The sequence below is a fragment of the Chinchilla lanigera genome, unplaced genomic scaffold (genome assembly GCF_000276665.1).
Source record: "Chinchilla lanigera isolate Chin_1 unplaced genomic scaffold, ChiLan1.0 scaffold00024, whole genome shotgun sequence".
Taxonomy (NCBI): domain Eukaryota; kingdom Metazoa; phylum Chordata; class Mammalia; order Rodentia; family Chinchillidae; genus Chinchilla; species Chinchilla lanigera.
In genome coordinates, this window is record NW_004955425.1 from 26,283,458 (window position 1) to 26,306,240 (window position 22,783).

The window sequence follows — 22,783 nt, forward strand, 5'->3', positions numbered from 1 at the left end:
GAGGCAGAGCTGGTGAGAAAAGATGGTCTCAGCCATTCACAGGACTTCCCATCTGCTGTTCCTCTGCAGCTTGCTCCCTTCCGCCTTTTGAATGGCGGAGCCCTCCTCATTCTTTAGGACTTCACTTCCATGTCATACTTCCAAGACATTTCCCTGCACTATTCTAGGTAGCAGCTTTCCCCATTGTATCATTCTCTATCAGAGCAGCCTCTTTGTTTCTCCCTCCTCTTAACACAAAGGGTGACTAGATGTTTGTCTGTTACTCTCTTCCCACTGCATCAGAACCACCACACAAGCAGGAATCCTGACCATGTGTGTCATTCATTATTATATTCAGAGCAGCACAATGCCCGGAGCCTAAGAGGCGCTCAGGAAAGACTTGTTGAATGAATGAGTGACATTTGAGGAAAGCCTCATTTAGCAAATGTATTTGTTGGCCAGTTGGATCCAAGCTCTTGTATTATATTCTAGGAAGATAACCTACAGATTGCATAGATCCAGCATGGGGATGGATATCTTTCAGGAGGAAGGGTTTGCATTGAAACATGCAACTACAACAAAGCAGGAGAAACAGAGCAATTATGTAAGCATGCCTGTCAAGTCTGCATGTTAAAAATGGAAGAAAAAAGAATAGAATTTTGTGAAGAATTGTCCTGGGACTTTGCGTACACATGAGCCGCTATTATGCATAATACAATGCCGGGATTTTAGTCCTGGATCCTGTCCAAGGGGGTTTATTGCTAGATGAAGAGAGAGAATCTTACTCAAACACAGCATTACCTAAAATGTGATCCCTAGACATGGACTTGGGGGATGATGTTACAGGGAGGCTCTGGCACGGTTTTAAGTAAGGAGGAGAGTTCTTCTTTCATCCTGTACAACTTCTTGTTTTGAATGAGCGAATAGCCCGGATTACTCTCCGTTTAAAAAGAATTGTTTTATTTAATGAAGACCCAAAGAGCCATGTCTGCCAGACTGTAAGAGAGGCACACATTTTACAAGGTAAATATCCTTGGTGCACAGTTGACTGACTTTCTATTCAAATTTAATTTGAGCAATATATAATTTTAGTTATATAAATAAGAGGCTACAAATCAGAACTATTTTCACATTTTCTTGAAGGAATACAATGATCTCTCCATAAAATTTCATTTGGGAAAAAGCAGAAGGAAGGAAGTATGTCCAAACAATATGGAGATGGTGATTTTCTCCTGCTGACTCTGTGCAGTTAGTGTTTTAACAGGCATAAAGCCTCAGTGGCAGAACCAGAAAGTCAGCACGTCCCTATACCACCACCCAGGGAAAGTCCAGCAGTAGAAAATTATAGTCTGATATGGAAAATAATCTTCTGATGGGACTGTGGCATAGTTTTGAAGCTGCCATGAAGGAGTTTTAAAATTTTACAGATTAGGTACTTTATGATTTATAGGATGTGAAAACTAAACCTGGTGGTTTGAGTTAAAAAGCACTTTGTCAGGCCAGCCTACCAGTTCCTTCTTAATACTGACTAAGAACAATGACTCATATTCCTAACTATGATGGTTGGGCTGGGTGATGGTTAAAAGTTGGGCTCCATAAGACAACTATCTCTGAGCTGTCCCCATCCCTGCCCCTTACCTGTCCTCTGGGCTTAATCCAGCTTCACAGTCAGAGGAGAGAGAGAGAGAGAGAGAGAGAGCAAGAGAAAGAGAGAGCTGCTACAGTCAGTCCAGGCTTTCTGTGGGGATGGAGAAGTCCCATCTATTCTTCTTCACTTCAGGTGCTCATTGATCCATGCTCACATTCTCTGCCAGTGGTATGCATAAATGTGCTGGAGGGACCTTTTTTCCAAGAGCTAGATTGTAGATCACAAATAAGTACAGAAAGTTTAATTCTGCCATAGTTTGGACCTTGACTGTTCCTCAAAGGTCCATGCATGGAAGGTTTGGTCCCTGGTTTGTGATGCTGTTGAGAAGTTGTGGGACACTTAGGTGGTGGGACCTTCTGGAAGGAATTAGATTTTTGAGGGCATGGTCTTGAAGAGAATATTTGGACTCTCATCTCCTCTCTTTCTGTCTTTGATTCCCATTTGCCTCAACATGAGCAGGTTTGGTCCTCCACATGCTCCCTACCTCATACCATGATCTTCTACTTTACCATAGTCCCAAAAGCAATAAAAATTGTAGACCATGGACTGAACCTTCCAGAACCATAAGCCAAAAGAAAGCTTTCTTCCTTCCAAGTTGGTTATCTTGAGGAATAGAAAGCTGACTAATGTAAATTTTGTGGAATTTGGCTATTTGGGGTATGGAAAGCTGACTAATGTAAACTTTGTGAAATGCTATAAACTGTGGATTAAGACTGGCAAAGAGGCCCATGCCTGAAATCCTAGCACTCTGAGGCCAAGACAGGAGGATTATAAATTGTAGCCCAATCTGGGCAACTTAGCCACTTAGCAAGATGCTCTTTCAAAATAAAAAATGTTGAGGATATAGCTCAAGGTGAAGCCCTTCGGTTTTCTTCCCAGTACCACAACAGTTAGACAAATAAAACCATACAAATAAAACTAGAGATAATTACACAATGTGAACAGAGTTGTTTGCCAAAAAGTAATATGATTCTGGAACTGAAGTTTTTCAGTTTTCCTTCTATACTTGTATTATCAGAAACTGGGATGTTTTGTCAACAAATATTAATAGGACAGTGATCAGGAATAGAAGACTCATTCCTCCTTGCTCACTACCTTTAGAATGTACTCTTGCTCCTACTGTAGGGAACACACTACACAAAGCTAGGTCTCTCAGTAGTCCAAGTGGAGTCTCCAGCATGGAAGCTGACAGACCATGCGCTTTCTGGTCTACTGTCTTGATGAAGTGTTAGGAACTTCTCAAATTTTAGGTTTCTATTTGGCATCAGGACAGTAGTAATGATGTGAAGAGATAGGAGGCAGCAGGCCTAGACACAGATTATTTTTAATATACAGACCTAAGCTGACAGGAAACCCAGTAGAAAAATAAATCAATGGAATAGCATAGATGTCCAGGAAACAGATCAATACACTTATGGTACTTGGTCATGTATGCTAAAAGTGGAGTTAGAAATCAGTCAGGAAAAGATGACATTGAATTCACGCAGATGAAAACATTCTTCAAGTAGAAAAAAAATCATTAGATTTCTTTTTCATACCACACACAATAGTAAACATAAGAAACAAAATTATAAAACAAGAACAAAATATAGAATTTCCATACCTTCACTTATAATTTCTTCTACATTAAGAGAGTGAAAAGTTTTTCTTTAGAGCAGCAAAGCAGTGCACCCTATAGAGAAAGAGATTTATGGATTTCACTATATTGAGTTTAAAACTTTGGTTTAAGAGAAGACTGGAGAGATAGGGCTGGGGGTCATGAGGAGAATTTGCACTAGTTATAATAGGCAAATAATCAGTGTCCGAACTATATTAAGGTGAAAAAATGCATACAAGAAAAAAGAAGCTACTTTTAAAAGGACCAAGGAGCAGAGAAATGCAAATCAAACACAGAAAGTAAATCTAAGTGGCAAATAAACATATTTAAAATATGCCCTCCTAGTAATCAGGAAGTTGCAAATAAAGACAAAGAGGCACCTTTTTAAGCCCAACAAATCAGTGAAATGGAAAGGTTTGATGGTATAAGAGTTCCCTGAACTTCAGTGTATCTTTAATTTCTTTTAAGGAAGGAAAGATGGAAGAAGGAAGGAAAGAGATAAGAAAGAAAGGATTGAAAATTTTAAGCCAAGTGTCAGGAGGCTGAGGGCTAGTTTCAATTTTGTTCAGTGTGACTCCAGGCTAATCACTTGAGCCATTTTAGACCTTATCTTTCTCTCCTGGAAAAGCAAGTGAAGAATATTTGTTTAAGGGGGTGTTTTGAGAATTAAATGAGATTTAGGGGAAGCTCTATAAATGCTAATGCTCTATTTAAATGTTTGTTAGAATAAAATGGGGTTGTTAGATTAACAATCCCTAAAACTTCTCTGGCTCTATTTGTACATGGTTAGTGGGGGAGATGAAGAATACGCTGTGTAATGTCTGTAAAGTTCTTAGCTCAGGAGTTGGACCTGGCTTCTGCTGGATGCTGGAGGGGTTCTCAGTTCCCGTGGTACCACCATGGCCTGTGCATGAATGATGGGGAGCCTCCCCTGGTAGTCTGGCAAAGCCAGTGTCCTACTTGCCACCCTGGGCCATATTTAAAGGTAAAACAACAAAAAGAGACAAAAATAGCTCTCCTTACCACTGGAAAAAGGAAGAATAAGATTGACTGTAGTTTCATTCTTGCCCAATCTTGTACTTATGTGATCAAAAGCTTTCTATAGCTTGATCCTGGAAATTGCAATATGCATTCTGTAAGACTATTACAAAGCCAGTTATAAATGAATACTAATCAGTACTAAGCAGCAAGAAAGACCTTATCAAACTCTGGCCATATGGAAGGTAGATGATCATTTTTTTTTTAAATGTAGCAGAGGGAAGAAAGAGATACATAAGATGTTCCCTAGCTTGTAGTAAAGAGGACATAAAGGGAATCGTCAGCCCTCTGGAGCTACATGTAATATACAAGGTCCCAGATGAGGAATTCTCTGGAATTTAATGTGTTAGCTCCAGCAATTTCACCCAACATACAGATGTCATTAAAGAAGTAGGTTAAAAAAGAAATAAAAAAGCAAAAGGCAGACAGAAATTGAGAGAAGAGGGGATATAAAGGAGAAAAAGAAGAAATGAAGGAAAGAAGAATGCAAATGAAAGAGATGAAAGAAAAGAAAGGGAAAAGATAAATAAGCAAGCTTGCTTAGAACCCTTCTGATGGAACTGGCTCTACTTCCCAAGTCAGTGGAAGCCCTTTCCTGGCATTGGCTCAGTGTACAAGGGGTGATTGATATGAATTCAGGAAAGACTCCAGGAGAGGTGGGTTTAATCTGCTGCTGGCAGTGGGGTCCTCAGCCCTCTCTTCTCTGCAAATGTTCACTCAGGGTGTTCCAGGCTGTCTCCCATAGTGGCCATAGACTGTACTGTGCCCCCTTCAGGACGTAACTCAAGCCTCACTTACCCCTGATTCTGCCATTGAAAAGCAGAAGGCCACTGGTAGGAACCAGAGAAGAAGGGGACACACCTCCACGACTCACTCAGACATACCTAGAAGCGTGCTCTAGTAACCCCGCAGGTGACTCTCAAGCCCATCCGGTTGGCAGTTAAGCTTACTGATTACAGTGCGGTATATTTTTGTTAAGTGTAAATCAATTCACACATAAAGTATTTTATAATATCATCAATATTGAATGTCCTTTTAAAATTATCATTTAAAATAAAGAATAAATCTAGTAAGTAAAATATTACTACAATTCCATAATTTAATAGTGCTTGATTTGTGCTTTTTGTAAACATTGTGGTTTGATTAAATTCTTTTTTCAGAGTATGGTCAGCGAGCTCCAAAGCAGAAACATCACGGTCAAAAGGATTTTATTAAAATCTACTGTGTGTGGTGGCTCACACCTGTAATCTCAGGAAGCTATGAGATTTAGGAAGGAGGATTGCAAATTCAAACCTTCCCTGGACAACTTAGGAAATTTTTAAAAAGTGTAGGAAGAAAAACTTTCTTAGACATTGTTAGACAATTTTTTTATATAAAATAATGTATTATGAAGAAAAGATCAAAGTTCAAACTAAGGTTGACTATAAAACTCAAGAAACAGTTGCAGTTTTTTCTTTCATACATAAATTTATTATAGAATAAAATAATCTCTCTCTGGCAAAATTACACATACCAAATACAATAAAGGAAAAATTTCACTGCCTTTCCTGGCCACACTTGTAAAAAATTTTATTTCAAGGTTATTGATAGAAATAATTTCCTGACTAGAGGAAGGAGTGCTAAAATGATCTTCTCTAGGTGTTAAATAGCAAGGAGGCCATGGATAACAGGTCTCCCAGGCCTCAGCACAGATCCCCAGATTGCCCCAGAAAACAGTGTGATAACCAAAGCCCAGGGCCTCTCAGCTGCTGGAAGTGTACGGTTTTTCTCGGCTCAGGGCATTGGTTTTCCAGTCCTGGGAGCTCCAATCTGAAAGAAAATAGCAGCAGCAGTAGTCAAAACAAATAACTTCTCCAGGCATCAGGCAGATATTTCCATCATTTTCTCTCCCAAATGGCCGAGACTCAGACTTCCTTCGTTCTATTTCAGACAATCCAATAGTTGCACCTTAAAATCCACCCGCTCTACAAACTGTACCAGTGTGAGTGGCCACATGGAGGGCTTTCCTCGGTGAAGTTCATTGATTCCTCCCTGTTGCCCAGTGAAATGCTTTTTCCTTGAATGCCCTTTTGACACTGAATTAAAGTTTAATGCTGGTGAGGAGGAAGCTCTGGGAGGGTTGGGCAGCCCTGCGGTACCATCAGTGAGACTGTCTGGGAGCTAATTATGCCATAACTCTTTTGCTGCCTGGAAGCACATTTCTTCCCCTCCCCTGGCCCCTTTTCTTTCAAGCTGTTTAGTTATTTCTTGCTGAAGTTGCTCATTGCCCGCCCAGAGCAGTCCCACAGGATCTGACTGCTTACCAAACAATAACTGAAGCTCTTCCTGCTCCTGCTATTAATGCTCTCCTTTGCTGGAGATGCTCTTTTTAGATGATAAAAGCCTGGATTTGCACACGGTCAGGGTGCTGTCCTCTGTCAAAATTGACTGGGCCAGGCTAGGCCAGTGAGTGGTAAAATGGAAGGCGCAGTGAGTCACTGGCAGACAGCAGCTAATCTATTTTCCTGGCATGTCATTAACATATGTGAACACAAATCCACATCAAACCGGGGTTAGTTTTTAAAGGCCGTACTTACAGCCCATTAGAAGTTAGGGCGAGTGAGAACAAGGCTGTTTGTGGGAAGCATGCGATCCATTGCAGTAATTAAACGAGTTTAAGGACAGCATCACTCTAGAGAATGCTTAGAGTTCCGTTCTGACATCCGACCCTGAAACAAATGAGGAAAGTAAGGGAAGCTCCTGTCCACTGTCTGCTGGTATCTCTTTTAGTCTGGTTTTGCATTTCACATCCTTCTCCATCTCTGTTTTCTTCTGTATTGGCTGCCTCTGAGTATGTACTTCTCTATCATCCCTTTCTCTATGTTCCTAGAAGATCTCTCTCTTACAAAATCTTTCTTCCCCAATGTGAAGTAAATTCTATCAGGAATCAAAACAGAACAGAACAAAAATCCTTCACCTCATTGCCCCTCCCTTCAACACCCCTCCCTTTTCTAAGGGATTTTACCAATACCAAGAGGAATAATGCACTTGACTCAGGAACTAGATTTACCATGAAGATTTCAGGGTGGTTTGGGTACCGCTTCCCATCTTCCCTGCTACTTGCTTAGGTTCAAGTTCTTTGGTTCAAGGGCAAAAGTTCAAGCCACTCAGCTGATTAGATAGGTGTCTACCCCATCACCTCCTGAGAACAGGAGCATTCTCATAAAATGCTGGTCTTAGGCATTTACAAAAGCAGCAGCCAAATGCTACTTTTTTACCTTTATACCAGAGCATATAATAGAGCCTAGAGACGAAGTGAAGCGCCAGGGGTATCAAACTCCTTTCACACAGCCTCCTGAAGCAGCTGCCTGCGGAGGGCTCTGGCAGCTGTTGAATGCACAGAGCAGCAAAGTACACTGATACAGGACAGAAAGGAAGAAGGGGGACCGTATCCAATTGTGGCCACAGGGTGCCCCGAAGTAGGCAGGATGTAATTACCCTTGATGCATCTATCTGCCTTCCAACTTCAAGGAAGTTTGCAATTCCTCCTTATTTAAAAAAATAAAAAATTATGCACGGTCCTAATGCCAGTCAATGTTGGCTTCTAGAAACAGCTTTAAAATTTCCCTCTGTGGAAGAAATGACCCCCAGGAGGGAGAACACAAGCAATATGGACTATATTTCTGAAGGCCTGGCTCAAGGCAGACCAGACAAAGAAAGAATTAAGAGTTATCAAAAGATACTGGATCAATTTATTTTTCATAAATATATAGTTTATCCTGCAGGAGTCCTGGTCTACAGAGGAAGTGTCTTTTTTTCTTCTTGCACAGCAGCTGCTGCAGCAGGCTATACGCGATGAAGCAGGGTTGCCTACTTAATAAATGGCTTAGGAAGAGTTTAGCTCCATTGACATGGACTCTTGGCTCAAGAAGATGCTATTTACATTGTTAATGATAATTTCTTAAGTATGAGTTTCTATTTAGAAAATGTCTGCTCTCATTTTCTATTTTATCTCTTTAAAAATCAATAAATGTAAGATACATATGGGAAAATACAGGATAGCAAATAATGAAGAGCAAGTTCCCTGTTAAGGACTGGGATATTAGTGGCACCCCGGAAGTATTCCTCTCACTTTCTCCCCACATCCTGTCCACCTAGAAGCAACGGCTTTGTGTGGACCTCTATGGTGGTCCCCGCTTTCCTTTTTGTATATCATGACATCTCGAAACTGAAGTTTGGTTTTGTCTACTTTGGAATTTTATATAAAGAAAATTATATAGCATATATTTTTTGTGTACTCATGCCTTTTACTTTATATTGTTTATGAGCTTTATTAATGGAAAGTGTATCTCTAACTTATTTGTTTGTATTGCCACTCATATCCCAGGGTATAAATGTGCAGTGATATGCTTATTCTCATGGGGTATTTATTTACCTACTGATACGAACATTTGGATGTGGTTCATAATGCACATGTTTCTCCAGAGCTTTTATTTGGAAATAAAATGATTGGATCAGAGGTATCTTCAACATGAGTAATGTGCTCTGTTTTCTTAGACCCTGTGCATGTCTTATATCCACTCATCACAGGTCCAATGATGTTCATCATATTTTCTTATTTTCTGTATTTTTGATGCTGTACTACCTGGGGACCTTACAGCCCTATGGTGAGACTGCCCTTCCCATGGCTACTCATTCTTGGAGATTGTAAAGTACTCAGCGAGGAGCACACTTTTTATACAAACCAATCAATCCACAGTCTGCACTTTCAACCACATCCTTATCAAACTCTCAAGCCAATATTTCCCCTGCCCTAAATCACCGCTGGGTTTAAGTTCAGGTAGTTTGAGACCGTGGCTACCCCACGGTCAATCCTCACCAAAAGGATTTTCAAAATGGTGGTGTCAATTAATACTCCACTCACACTGGCAGAGACCAAGCTGTTCACTTCGCTCTGTCTTTCCCCAGGAAACCCCAAGAAAGTGGTGTCCTCAGCTCCCCTTGCTTTTGTCTTCTCTTTCCTCATCACCCTGCTGCTTTGCAGGCCCTTGCGTGGCGTGGCCTGTCCTCCTCTCTTGGGGAGCAAAGTCATAAATTTTACCTTCATCTTGTTAGCTTCTTCCTGTTGTCATCCAGTTTTGCCTCTATAAATTGTATCAGGTATAATCTGAGACTTTGTCAATATTTGTAGTCAAAAAGAACAAATTCTACAACCACTTAATACTCCAAATTAAATTTTTATTCTGACTCTCAGGCTTGGAGAAGGTGTTGATCAGATCCAATTAATCTACTAATTTTGAACCCTCTTCTAACTTTTTAACTTGCTCAATATCTTGTTTCTAAGCCACTTCTGTATGTTTTCAAATGACATTTTAATAGGCAGATATTAGTTTTATTTTAATAAATGTCCACAGACAAAAAATGTCTGGAAAAATAATTTTACAATAACCAGGTATTGCCAAAAGGATTTTCAAAATGGTGGTGTCAATTAATATTCCACCTCCAGTGTATCTGTACCTTTCCAGAGGTCCATTGTAATGTCATAAAGTTTCATTATGATATAAAATTGGAATTTGAGTAAGTCTGGGCAGGTTTCCTGTCTGAGGGATCTGTGCTGAGTCCTTACTAGGGTCACTGTCACACAAGCAGAGCCATTAGCATTAGCCCATAGTCAGGCAAGAAGTAGGGAGCATGTTCACTGGGCTTTTAGGATGGAATCCCAAGATTCATGTTAAGTGATGCTAATTCATTTTCATTCTGATATAGTGCTTTGTTCTTAAGCCACAGATGTATTTCCTGATAGCTTAGTTGTGGGTCTAATATCTACTTCTCCTTTCTCCTTACCACAGAAATACTTGTTTGGGAGCCATATGCCCAGCCCTAGTGAAGGATCACATGTGACCTAAGTCAGGTTGGATAATTTGTTCCAGTTTTCCCAGCCCTTCTGACCTCTATAGGTATGGATCCCAGCACTCCTATGATTCAGTGTTGGCCGAAGAGCTTTGGGAAGAAGTCTGGAGAAGAAGCAGATATGGCTGGAACCCTTCTCTCCATTATTTCTTTGTGCCTTGAATACTGGAATTATCCACAGAGCTTTAGGAACCATCTTGAGGTTATAATTTGATACAATTATAAAGCTCTGACAATAATGGACCACTGAGTCAACATCAGCAGGCGTTTTCTTCCAGATTCTCACGTGAGAAAACAAATACCTGTTTGTTTAAACTGGTTTGTCAGGTTTTCTTTGTTGTGCAGCCAAAAGCACTCTTAAATGATCCTCTAAAGGAAGCCAAAAATGTCTTAGTACAGAGATTTGTCTTTTAAAGGGGAGAGAGTTAGAGATACTGTCTTCAAATGATTCAGACACAAACACAAGGCGGGGTTGGGGGAAGACTGCATCTGACTCTTAGCATATATTCACATCTTAATGTTTGCAAAGATTATTCTACACACTCATTTACCACAATCTGAGCATTTCCTATGTGCTAAGGGATTGAAGACAGTATTTCTGTCCTTAGGACACATACAGTTTATTAGAGAGAGAGATACAAAGGCAGCAGTGGTAGTAGCAGTTGTGGTGGTGGTAGTAGTAGTAGTTGTTGTAGTACTCATAGTAGTAATACTAGTGTAATAAGTGAATAACTGAGAAATGGGCAAAGTACTTTGTTAGTACATAAAGAAGTGATTCTTTCATTGGCACTGACAAGGGTCAAGATAGGGAGGGAGGGAGTTAAGCTTGTTGGTAATGTTTAATTTTGAAGTCTTGATGCATCAGGACCACTTGTTAATCATCTACAAGAGAAAGGGCATTCCAGGCAGAGAAATGGAGGGGATGAAGGCACGGAAGCACGGAACCATGTGAAGTATTGGGGGAACAGCCGTCCAGGGTTATTGGAGTGTGGCACTTGAACGGCCTTAATTGGAGTTCCCTATAAGAATGGGGCAGGGTCAAGTGCACATTTATGGCATAGGATGATGGACACATTTTGAACTGTTACCTTCTCAGTACTGCCCATGTCATCGAGTTATCACTGAACCATGTTGTAGGGCCAATTGTCATGGGATCAAGATTAATCTTGGACAGCTTATTTACCAGGGATCATCTGTATTTTAAGTGGCAAATAATTTTCATCTTATACTCAGATCTGATTGGTACGTGCCCAGAATACTACATTTGGAAGAATCTGAGTCCATATTTGATATTAACAAGAAAGTCTTGCTTGATAGCATGGTATCCAAGTGCTGTGGACTTGTACTTTTCATCTAAACACTTCTCTCTGCAGTCATTCAGACACAATTGAGGAGTCCTGCAGACTCCACCTCACTCTTTTTTGCATCTTACTTATTTCATCCATGTTCAGTGCTGCTCTAATCACCAGAGTTACCATTATAAATTGCATCAGCCATCTATGTGCCTGGAAGCAACAGCTACCAGGGCAAAAAAATTTTAACTCCCTTGGCTTTCAAGTGACAGCAAGATGAAGTAGTGAATGTCAAGGTCTCATTTAAGGAGCGGTAAAATAACCAGTATCATGCGCTATCATTATAGCAACCACATTGGTTATAGATAAAAACAAAGAATAATTTATACCTTAAGCTCCTCCTGCTCCCTCTCTCAAACCAAAATGATCTCAACATTCCATTCTACAAACAAATGTACAGTGTGTTTATAGCAGGCTGGTTTGACTCACAAGTCATGAAAGTATCAATTTTCTGGCATCAAAAACAAAAACAAAAACAAAACAAAACAAAACACAAAACCCAGCAAAACAAAAAACCAAAACAAAACCTCGGGGCTGGGGATTTAGCTCAGCGGCAAAAGCGCCTGCCTGGCAAGCGCAAGGTCGTGAGTTCGGTTCCCGGTACCGGAGAAAAACCAAAAAAAAAAAAAACCCAAAAAAAAAAAAAAAAAAAAAAAAAAAGTCCCCTGTACATGGCAAGACTTTAAAGACTTTGTGTCAGGTTCTGGGAGACAAATTTATCAAGTTAAATGGCTGAAAATGACTACATCTGTGCGGCAAAGGAACACTAATGAGTTGTTAGTGCATATATGGAAGATAAAGGTGAGTTTTCATGTTAAGCAGCTATTCCCAGCCTTGTGGTAAGACCACTGTCGCATTCATGGCACATATTAAACCTAAAGGATAATTGATTTAATAAATACAGATAAGACACTGTCCAGTGCCATATGACACATCTAAGAACAGTTCCTGGGTGTTTTTGGTGGAAAAAAAAAAAAAAAAAAAGACCATAGAGCATTTCTGTACTGAAGTGGAGCTTGTAAATCCCAGTAGAAACCATTCTTGTGTGAGGTTACATGGATCTTTTGGTCACCCTGAACTTCAGTTTCCTCTTTTGTAAAAAGAGGCAAGCAGGGTTAAAAAGATCTAATCAACTGATTATACATGTGAAAATTGTCTTTAATTATATAGTACTGCTAAAATTTAGGTATTGTTATTATAACTATTGTTACCTCTTATGGTCATTGCAAGGTTCAAAAGGGATAATGTAGGTGAAACTAGTTGGAAAAGGACCTGGAAAATCTGTCTGGAAAAGTACAAATGGAAGGTGTCAGCTGAAGTACAGTTATGCCTTCTGTAATGATGTTTTGGGCAACAGTGGACCAAATATGCCACATTGGTCCAATAAGATTATAAGGGAGCTAAAAAGTTCACAAAACCTAGTGATGTCCTAATATGAGCATCACTCATGTGTTTATGGTGATGGTGGCATAGGCAAATTAATTGCACAACCAGTTGTATAAAAATATAGCACATGCAGTTGTGCATGCTAGGTGTGTAGGAGGCTATGCCATCTAGGTTTGTGTAAGTATATTTTATAATGTTCATATAGTGATGTAGGTTTCACAACATATCGTTGTCTTTAAGCCATGTATAACATGACAGCATCAGTGCTTTTAGTTCTGGGTGGCTAGAGGCAGAGGGAGCAGAGCAGCAGAGTACAACAGTGTTTGTGGAAATAAAAGGCTTTAGAGAATTTTTAACAGGCACAGGGTCAAGTCAATAAAAATGGATGGACCCTAGAATCTCCCAGAACAGAAGTTTTCATGGAATTGTGCACAAGTTGAGGACATTGCTCAGCAGATGAATCCATATGGCTGGAGTTTTATACTCAATATGCTTCTTGATAATAGCAATGAAATATGGACTCAGGTTGCAGTGAAGAAATGGAGACTCATTGATGGAAATATGTACACAGAAATAAGTACCACACCTCATGGGAAATTACCAGGAGTCAAGTCTCCTGGAGAGTGGAATGTACAGCAGGAACTGGGAGGTTATGGATCAAAAGCACCTTTAGGAACTGGGTTATCTTGTTGCCCTGGAGCAGCAGGAGTTTTTCAACTTTCTACTGTTCACATGACGACCCAGCTACTCATCTCATCTTCTCTTCCATGTATCACATGTTTCTGCTTTCTAGCACATGCTCCAGGCTTGCTCTTAGCTTCCGCCTGCCTGTGCTTTGTCTGTGTCACCTGCTGCTCTTAGCTTCTCCTTCCTTCACACCTTCCAAACCATGAATGTCCCTATGGTTCTCACTTAGGCTTTGGGAGAAGAACCTGAGTGCTTTCATTTATCCCCATTGTCTTTGCTGGGTGTGGCTTTTATGTCACGCCAACTCAGAGACAGGCCACTGTTGGATCAGGTTTCCATGCCTGAGCCAATTACGTGGGGTCATAGCGGTAGAGTCACATTAACTGAACATACCAGCTTGTGCTCCGAGAGTCTCTTCCCTCTGTCCATCATTGGAAACTCTTGGGGTGATGTGGAGCACTCTATTGGTGGGCAAGTACTCCATGGTGTCCCTGTTATTATGCGTGTGAGGGTGCTTGGAATTCTGGACACTTAGTTTACTTCCTGTTATGAGGTCAGTAGGATCAGTGCCTGTGTAAGGCACCCTTACAGAAACACACGCCCACTGTAATTATGATAACGACAATAATGATGATAAAATGAAGGAGAAAGGAAGGTAGAAAAAGACAAGTGTGGGGATTTTGAAACATCCCTTCTTTCTGAGCCACTCTGAAAGGCAATACATACTACAAAGTTATAGGAATATTATGGTTGGCCAGAACCAAGTCTTGTTTGGGGTTCTAGTTATTATTCTTACAGTAGTTCCAAAGTAGCTTCCTTGACATGATGAGAGATCTTAGAATTTTGGAACATTAAGAAATTTGAAGCATCCCCTACTTCATTCTGTGTGGCTGATCCCCTTCATCTTCGAGAAGCAGGGATGAGGCTCTGAGAAGCTGGTGACCTGCAGCTAGCCTACTCTTCTTTCTCCTGATGCTGAGCAAAGGCAGGGGCAATGAGGGTGCTGCTGGTGGTGGTGTGGATTCTCTGACGCAGATCTGCTAACTTTGGTCAGCAGCTTTCTTGTGGGCACTTGTGGAGATGGAGACCTTATTGGCTGAATAGTTACCTCTTCCATTTGGAACAGCTGGTCTAGAATTCTTGTCAGTCTTTCTCCTGTAAAACTGAAATCTGCTTCCTCTGTAAAGGAATGGTATGTTTTCAAAGCTTTGTCTTCACCTCAGGTGAACATGCCATCTTTCTGTGTCCTCTTCTCTCCTCCCATTTGCTAAACCCATGCCACCTTCGGCAGCACACACACCACTTGTTCCCCTCAGAGTCAGTACCAGGAGGCTGGGAGAACAAGCCGCTCCAGTTTCCCTGTGCTTGCAAGGCTCATGGTTACTAAGAAAGCAAAACAAAGCAGCAAAACATAATAAAATGCCACTGCCGGCTTGGTCAGTCTTCTAGATTTATCAGCCCATGATGGCTATCCTGGGTGAACCTTTTTATCAGTTTTTTGTTCTGCCACCAGTCATTCAAAAAAAACAATATTACCACTGGATTGAAAAATCATGCACATAGTGGTAGCTGAAGCTCGCTTAATTCTAAAATGATAAAATAACCAAACTATGTTTTATGCATCTGCCATATTTTCACTGTGTCCTTGGGCAAATTATTCAGTCTCCACTCTCTATGGGTCTCTTCTCAGAAAAAGTCTCTGTTCTTCACAGAAACAGACTGGAGACCAAGTACCTAGGTACTTACTGTTTATCGGATATGCCTTACACATGGTTTGGGAGTGTCCCCCCAGGCATCATGTGTTGGAAGTTTGGTTGTCAGTGTTAACATGTGAAGAGGCGGTGGGACTTTTAAGAGTGGAACCCAGTGAGAGGTCACAGAAGGCTCTGCCCTTGAAGGGATTGAAGTACTGCTCATGGGGGCCCCAGTTAGTTCTTGTAAGAAGGTTGCTGTAAAAGAGCAAAACCAGCCCCTCCCTAATCTCTGGCTTTTTGTCTCACCTCATTCTCTCTCTCTCTCTCTCTCTCTCTCTCTCTCTCTGTATATGTGTGTGTGTGTGTGTGTGTGTGTGTGTGTGTGTTTCTCATCCTCTCATCCTGGCCATGATGTCCTCTGCTATGTAACATAGTGGAGGAAGGCCCTCACCAGAAGGGAGCAGATGCTGGGGCCATGTTCTTGAACCACCAAAAATGTGAGCTAAGTAAACATCTTTCCTTTGTACATTACCCAGCCTCCAGTATTTTGATTAAAGAAAATTGAAATGAACACATACACAAGAAATGCTTAATAAACCCATAATTAATAGCATATACCTTTTTGGTATGTAATATTTTTATTTAGTCATCATGATTACTTTATAAAGAACGAAGCTCAGAGAAACCTACTAATTTGCTCAAGTTCTGGGAGGTATCAGTTGTACAGTTTGGAAGGTTTGGACCTAATTTTCTAACTTCAGTTAGGTGGGCTTTTTGCTGCACCAGAGCTACCTAAAATAACTGCTGCAAATGCAAACCTTAGTGCTGGAAAACTTCGTGCTTTCCTCTTCTTTAAGAGGGCTGGGCAGTATGCCCTCTATCTGTCTCTCTGTCTTGACTCTCTGCCTTAGCCAGTTTCTCATCAGCAGGACAAAATATGCAACACTCACAACTTAAAAGAGGAGAATTTACATGGCTCACAGTTTCCAGAGGGTTCAGTCCATGGCTGGCTGGCTCCAAGGCAGGAACAGCATGACAGAAGGACATGATGGAGGAAAAACCTGGGATCAGAGAGAGAAGAGAAGAGCTGGGGATAAGAATATATCTTCTAGGTCACACTCCCAGCATTTACCTCCAACCAGGCCCTAACTGCTAACAGCACATGCAACTACAGAACTCACCAAAGGATGAATCCTTGGATGAGCCTAGCACTGCATATGCCAATCTCCTTCCAAACAAACGAGACTTTGGAGGACATTTTAGATCCAAACTGTAACACTCTCCTTTCCCAGGATTTAAAATTCCCCATCCAGAGTTTCCCTCGGTAGATGTTCTTACCAGCATCTAGGCGGTCACTTCAGTGTCCACCACCTCTCTGCCCCGACAGGTGGCAGCATCCTAGGCTCGGGAGGTATTTGAGGAGAAGTGTGATCCTCTTCTACCTCTGCCTGCGGTTTGGGTTGTTTGAAACTCCCTGAGGGGCCTCAAGTACTTCTTGCCACAGACTGACTCTGGCCGAGGTTCCTTATCTTGGCAAATCAGTATAAGGCTTACCAAGTTTCGCTTTCCACACGTCAGGGTGGCAAATATGCAGGAGATTGCTCAATAAGATTTATAGAGGGACTCACATAAAATTGAACAGGTTTTAGTTCTTAGCTGATGCAAAGAAGTGGCCCTAGCCAGTGAAAAGCCACAGTGTTGGCCACCCCTTCTGAAACAGTCTTGTTGACTCAAGTTCTGAGCGGGGGTTTTACTGGCACCTATAAAGAGATAAACTGGTAGCTCCTCATTTTCTTTTTCATTGACAGATGTGGTGGTAAGGCCTGTTCTCAGATGCTTGCCAGCCAGAGTCAAAGCGGATTGTATCTGGTACCCTGGGAGAGACCAGTGAGAACTAGAGTGACAAGGAAGTTGGAATTCCACAGAAACCAAAGGTGCCTTCTGGAAAGGACTTTTGTGCACATCATCTAGAATGATAACTCTTAGGATTTATGCAGTGTGGCCTTAGAAGTGTTGTAGAGGGGAAGTATGCATGTGTGTGTGTGCGTGTGCGTGCGTGCATGCTCATGTGCGTACACAGAAAGGTGCCCAAATGAATCCACAGTCACATGCATACACCGAATTGCATTTCTAAAGACTTTATCCTCTAGTTTCTGTGCAGTCACTGAATTTGTTGACTTGCTTGTTTTAACACTAGTTGTAGATCCTTGTTACCATCCTTCCAGACCACAGCTGAATGACCACATGGGGAGGTCTACTGGATGGCTGTGCTGCCAGGCAGCCCAGAAGCATTTCAGACAAGGTGTAATTTCTAGCAAAGGAATTATTATTATCCATCTTCCCTTATCCTTGTGAAGAAGGAAAGCCTCTACCCTTGACCTTGGCATTCTCTTATTGCTTTCTCCTCTTCCTTGACACCTAGGCTTGATAGTTGCTGTTTCAGATATTCTTGGGAATAGCTGCTGAAATTTAATTTATATTTAATATAATTCTGAAGTCGCAGAGCTTCTGAGAAAGGTGTGAGTGTGTCAGAGAAAAGCTTGTCTCCTGGCTGAGAGGCCTCTTGAGACATCTGAGCTCAATCCAGGGAATATGGCAGATTGATTACCCTGTCTGGTGAATTTTATCAAAATGTGATAAAACATGGAAATGAAAAATGGTGGGTTGAGCTTGTCATAGTTCTGTGGAAGGGCTCTGCACAGGTAAACCAGGCTATAACTCACTTGTCCTGTGACAGTTTTTATTCTTCTGGTTTTTTTGGTATGTGTGCAGTTTTGGGGAGTGAAGGGAATTGCCCTAGACAACAGATGTGGGAGACATTTTTTTTTTTTTCTCCCCATCCTGTGGACAGGCCTGAGACTCCAGCCCAGTGACTCACTGGTGTGGTATTATATACCTCAAGATTAAGTGTGTGCTACAGAAAGTGTGGGGCAGGATTTATCAGTGCGAGTTTGTCCTTTGAAGTATCAGGGCAGGCTACTTTGCTGACGGTTTCTGGAAGCTGGCCAAGCCCCAATATGCTGTGAAAATAGCCGTCTCAGGTTTTCTTGGCACATGAGCACATTTGCACTCCATTCTCAGACCTCCACGGCTTTCTGATGTTTTTGAGGCCAGTGTTCTTGGGATTGAGGGCCCAGGGCCAAATTGTAATCCTGCCTGTTTGTGCTCCTTCAAATGCCCCATCTCAACATGGTTTTGATGGCTCCAGATACAGACTGTAACACCAGTTTGATTTCCAAAGTGCTGGCTGGCTTCGAGTTGCTGCTAACCATTGGTGTATACATTTCTCTACAGCCACATTTCCTGCTGTCCTGTCCCTACGAACAAAATGTTGACCCGTAAGGCTTTTTACTACAATAACACTTTCTACACAATGCATGTGTGTATTTCCAGCTTAAGACAAAAGCAATGTGTATGTGAGAATAAAACCAGAGAAGCCATTTAATAACTGTCAGTAAATTAAACAAATATGATCCATCCTCCTCCAGTGAAAAACTCATCTCTGCCAGAGTCTTCCTCATACCATCTTTACTCATCACCCTACTGGTATTAATTTTGAGAAGAGAGAACATAAAAGCTTAATTATGTTTGATTCCCAGACACCTTCCAGAGAGGTTAATATATTGGCCACATTTCTCATCACCCAGCTATGCGTAATAAATAGCTTTCTTATAAATCCATATTTCCCAATGGACTCTGCAGTTCAGGTTTCTCTCTAGTCCTGGAATCAGGTTCTGTGCTTCCTGATTTAAATACTGCTGACCTGTGTTGGGGAACCCATGTGTAACCCTTCTAGGCATATTTTACTCTCCCTACTTTTGGATTGGCAGACCCTTTAATAAAATACCTTCAGATAACTGAGCTTGGATCCAAGGGAAGGCTCTGAAAGGTGGCAGGTTCACACCCACTCTTCCTGGTTGCAAACATTATCGTATATAGTTGCAGGCTGAGTCATGTTATGGAAAATATGGTTTCTCCTCCATGCCCCCTGATTTCATATCTTGACACCCTATCCCCTCCTGCGTAAGAGTGTGAACTTGTCTGGAGACCGCATGCATCTTTATATAGGTAATAAAATTAACTAAGGTCATTAATGCTATGGTTCAGATCTAAAATGGCCCCCAGATTCTCATGTGTGTGGAAGGTAATTAAGTCATAGGGTGTTATACTCATCAATGAATTCATCTATTTATGAGTTCAGGAGCTAAATGTGTTGTTAGGGGGTGGGGCCTGGTCGGAGGATGTGGGTCACTGGGGTGTGACCTGGAAGGGTATGTTCTCGTGCTCCACTCCTTCCTTCTCTCTCTGCTTTCTGGCTGCCCTAGGTCGAGAGCCCTTTCCTCTGCCATGGTCACGTCTGCCATCCCATTTCCGCCTTGGAGCCAGCCAGCTATGGGCTGTAACTGGAGCCAAAATACATCTCTCCTCCTATAAGTTGAGGGTGCTGGGAATTTTGTTCTAGTGACAGTAAAGTAACTAAGACAATTAGGGTGAGCCTTGGACTCACGTGATTGGTATCCTTTTAAAAGGGGGGTATTTGGAGACAGACTCACACAGAAAATGTCACATGAACATGAAGATAGTCATCTTCTTGCAAGGTGAGAGCCCTGGGACAGACCTTATTCTCGTCCTCCAATCCTTTGGAAGGGAATAGTCTGTAATCACTATGGCAGTCCTACAAACACACACCTTAGTCTGCCTATGCCCCTATAACACAGTACCGGAGCCTGAGTAATTTACAAAGGAAAGAAATGTATTTCTCATCCTTCTGGAGACTGGGAAGCTCAACATCAAGGTAGCCACACATTCAGTGACTGTGAGGGTTGTTCTCTGCTGCTGCTGAGATAATGCCTTGTTGCTGTGGGCTTCCAAGGGGAACATGGGGTCCTCACATGGCACGAAGGTGAAGGACAAGCTGGGGAACAGGGGAAGTCAAAAGTGGCTGAGTTTGAGGCAGCTGATGGTGTAACCCTCAGCCTGAGGACAAGACCTGGGAACTCAAGACACCACTGGTGGGAGTCCTAAGCCAGAGAACCTGGAGTTCGGACACCCAAGGGCAGGAGGAGAAGGGTGTCTCTGTTCCAGAACCAGGGTGAGTTTTCCCTTCCTCTGTCTCTTTGCTCCATCGGGTCTTCAGGATGACTGAATGATGCCAGCACATGGTCAGGGCATCTCTTCTCCACCCAATCCCCTGGCTCACATGCCAGCTCTTCTAGAAGCATCTCACAGTCCACCTGGGGCAACTCAGTTGTTTGAACCTCCTGGTGAACTACCTGGGCTTCCCCTCCAGCAGGAGAGGGATTGGCTGAGTGACTACTGAAGCACTAAGAATAAACAATGCTTTCCCAGCTATGTACATGCCCTTAGTTCCGTCAAGCTGACACCCAAAACAACATCACAAGGTCCCCTTGGCAGCAGACCCTCAGGAAGGGACTGGGGTGTCTGAGGATGAACACATGAGAAGACAAGGCAGAAGGGCCCCTGTGGGAAGAGGCAGAGGTGGAGCTGTGATAGATTCCCAGCCGCGGCTTCAGTAGGCTCTGTGGGCAGCTTTGGAGTGGATGGCCCTTCACATTTGGGCCTTCAAACCTTCCTGTCAGCCAGTCCTTGGTTGGCGTGGGCTCTGGAAAGAGCTGTGACCTCCCGTAGAGCAGTTTTCTTCAGCAAAGGCAAAATCTAAAGAGCTGTGATAGCTGGAGACCATCTCTTGGGAGCAATCCTGAAGCTGCAGGAATAAGTCCTTTGCTCCTGAGGGGTGTCTGGTGGAGCATCACAGTACCTAACATGCAGAGGTTGGCATGGGTTTGTGGACATAAGAGTGGCTTGTTCAGTTTCAGGAAATTCATAACAGAGTTGAATTCTACAAGACAGAGCAGTTGCTGTGGTTCTTCCTTCCTGATCATCTTCAAGAAGCAGGAGCCCTTAGTCCCTTCAGGATGCCCTGGGAGAGAGGTGGGGCTGTGGCTCCCCATGTGTGGGCCAATATCTAGACAGGGTGATGGAAGCCACTCTAGGTATTTCATGCAGAATAGATTAATGGGGGAAAAAAGGGTACAAGGGTCACGGTGGAAGGGCAAGAACAGAGGGAGGGGGAGGTGGTCCCCGGAGACAAGGAAGCAGGCTGTGGCCTGGCTTGGAGCCTGCAGATTCAGCTTCTCTGCTGAGCTGCACAAAGACGCTGCTGTGGTCATTGCCACAGCTGTAGCTGGGTCTGTGTGGTTCCTCTGAAATGGAACTCAGGATGCTATGTCTTGATCCTGGAGAAATCAGGTTTGATATTGCTAGAGCTCAGGGTCACCCTCAGAGCTGCTAGAGCCCATAGTTGTTGGTCATAGTTCTGCTGCCATTGGCAGCACTCAAAAAAGCAGGCAAAGCAGCTGTTTTCCTTTCTTCTAGTCTCCCTTCTGGCAAGGGAGCTGCAATTTAGAGGGTGGCAGAGAGGGAAGAGTCTGGACCTAGCACCAGTAGATAGCAGTCCAGTCTGTCCTGACACAGCCTCCTGCCACGTCTCTGCTCTGTGGATTGTCCTGAGAGGGAGGGCACACCGCGAAGACGGAAAGCCCTCTCCAAACGTGAAGAGAAACCAGGGTCTGCTAGCTCTCAGCTAATATGCTCTTGATTACACCAAATACAGCTGAAGCCTTGCTTCCGCTTCCCCCTTTTTTGGGTTCCCAAGAGGAATGCTGGGTCACCACTAAGTCATACTGGACCCTGCCCACAAAATGGCCATTAGGGCCACCAGAAAACACAGTTATTTCAGCAAGTTCATGGTTAAGCTGATGGGCAATGGAAGTTCTGTTCATTTTATTGAAATGACTAAATAAGTATTCTTTGCACAAATTTAATTCTCTGGGATATTGATAAAATAATAATGTCTACTTTATCATGAGTAGAAGTTCTTGTGTTTGTTATCTGTGATTGTAAATCTTCCCTTGCGTTTTCTCAGTGGTGATGGGACATATCATAAATTGTACTTCATTCTTTTATTTGTTCTTTCAGGAACTATTTACTGGCTGCCAACCAAGGACAAAGATTTGAATTATATATGGTGGCAAGAATAAAAATAACTAAAAGAAATATCCCCACCAAGAACATTATACCTACTAAAAAGGAGTCTACTCTTAAAGATAAAGCAGCTGAACTGCAGAGAGAAAAGTAGGCAAGGATAGGGGCACCCTGACTGACAGACCAAGCCATCCCAATAAACAGCCCCTTTCTTATGGATACTGGTGTGACTCGTTCAGTAGCATTCAACTCGAGGATTCAAATACTGTCTCATTATTTTGAATGTTGTCTGATTGACATGGATTTGGTCTGAGGTTATTATGTAGTGTCTTCCTTTATCCTCATGAACGTGACCAAGCAAGCTTGTTTTTCTCCACATTGCTTAGCTTTGTAGATACAAAATAAGTAACGTATTGTATTCCTTCTGTCTAAGGGTGTGGTTGGTGCAATCTTTCCACAAACAGCTGAATTAAACAGCCTGTGCGTGGTGCTTCCACACGAGTGAGGA

The 22,783-nt window shown here is 42.3% G+C and overlaps 1 long non-coding RNA gene across 2 annotated transcripts in view; it reads left to right on the plus strand.

The window, feature by feature from the left end:
• Positions 1-22,783, plus strand: part of LOC102004298 — a 156,020-nt gene that overhangs the window by 66,614 nt on the left and 66,623 nt on the right. The gene's annotated exons all lie outside the window — the stretch shown is intronic.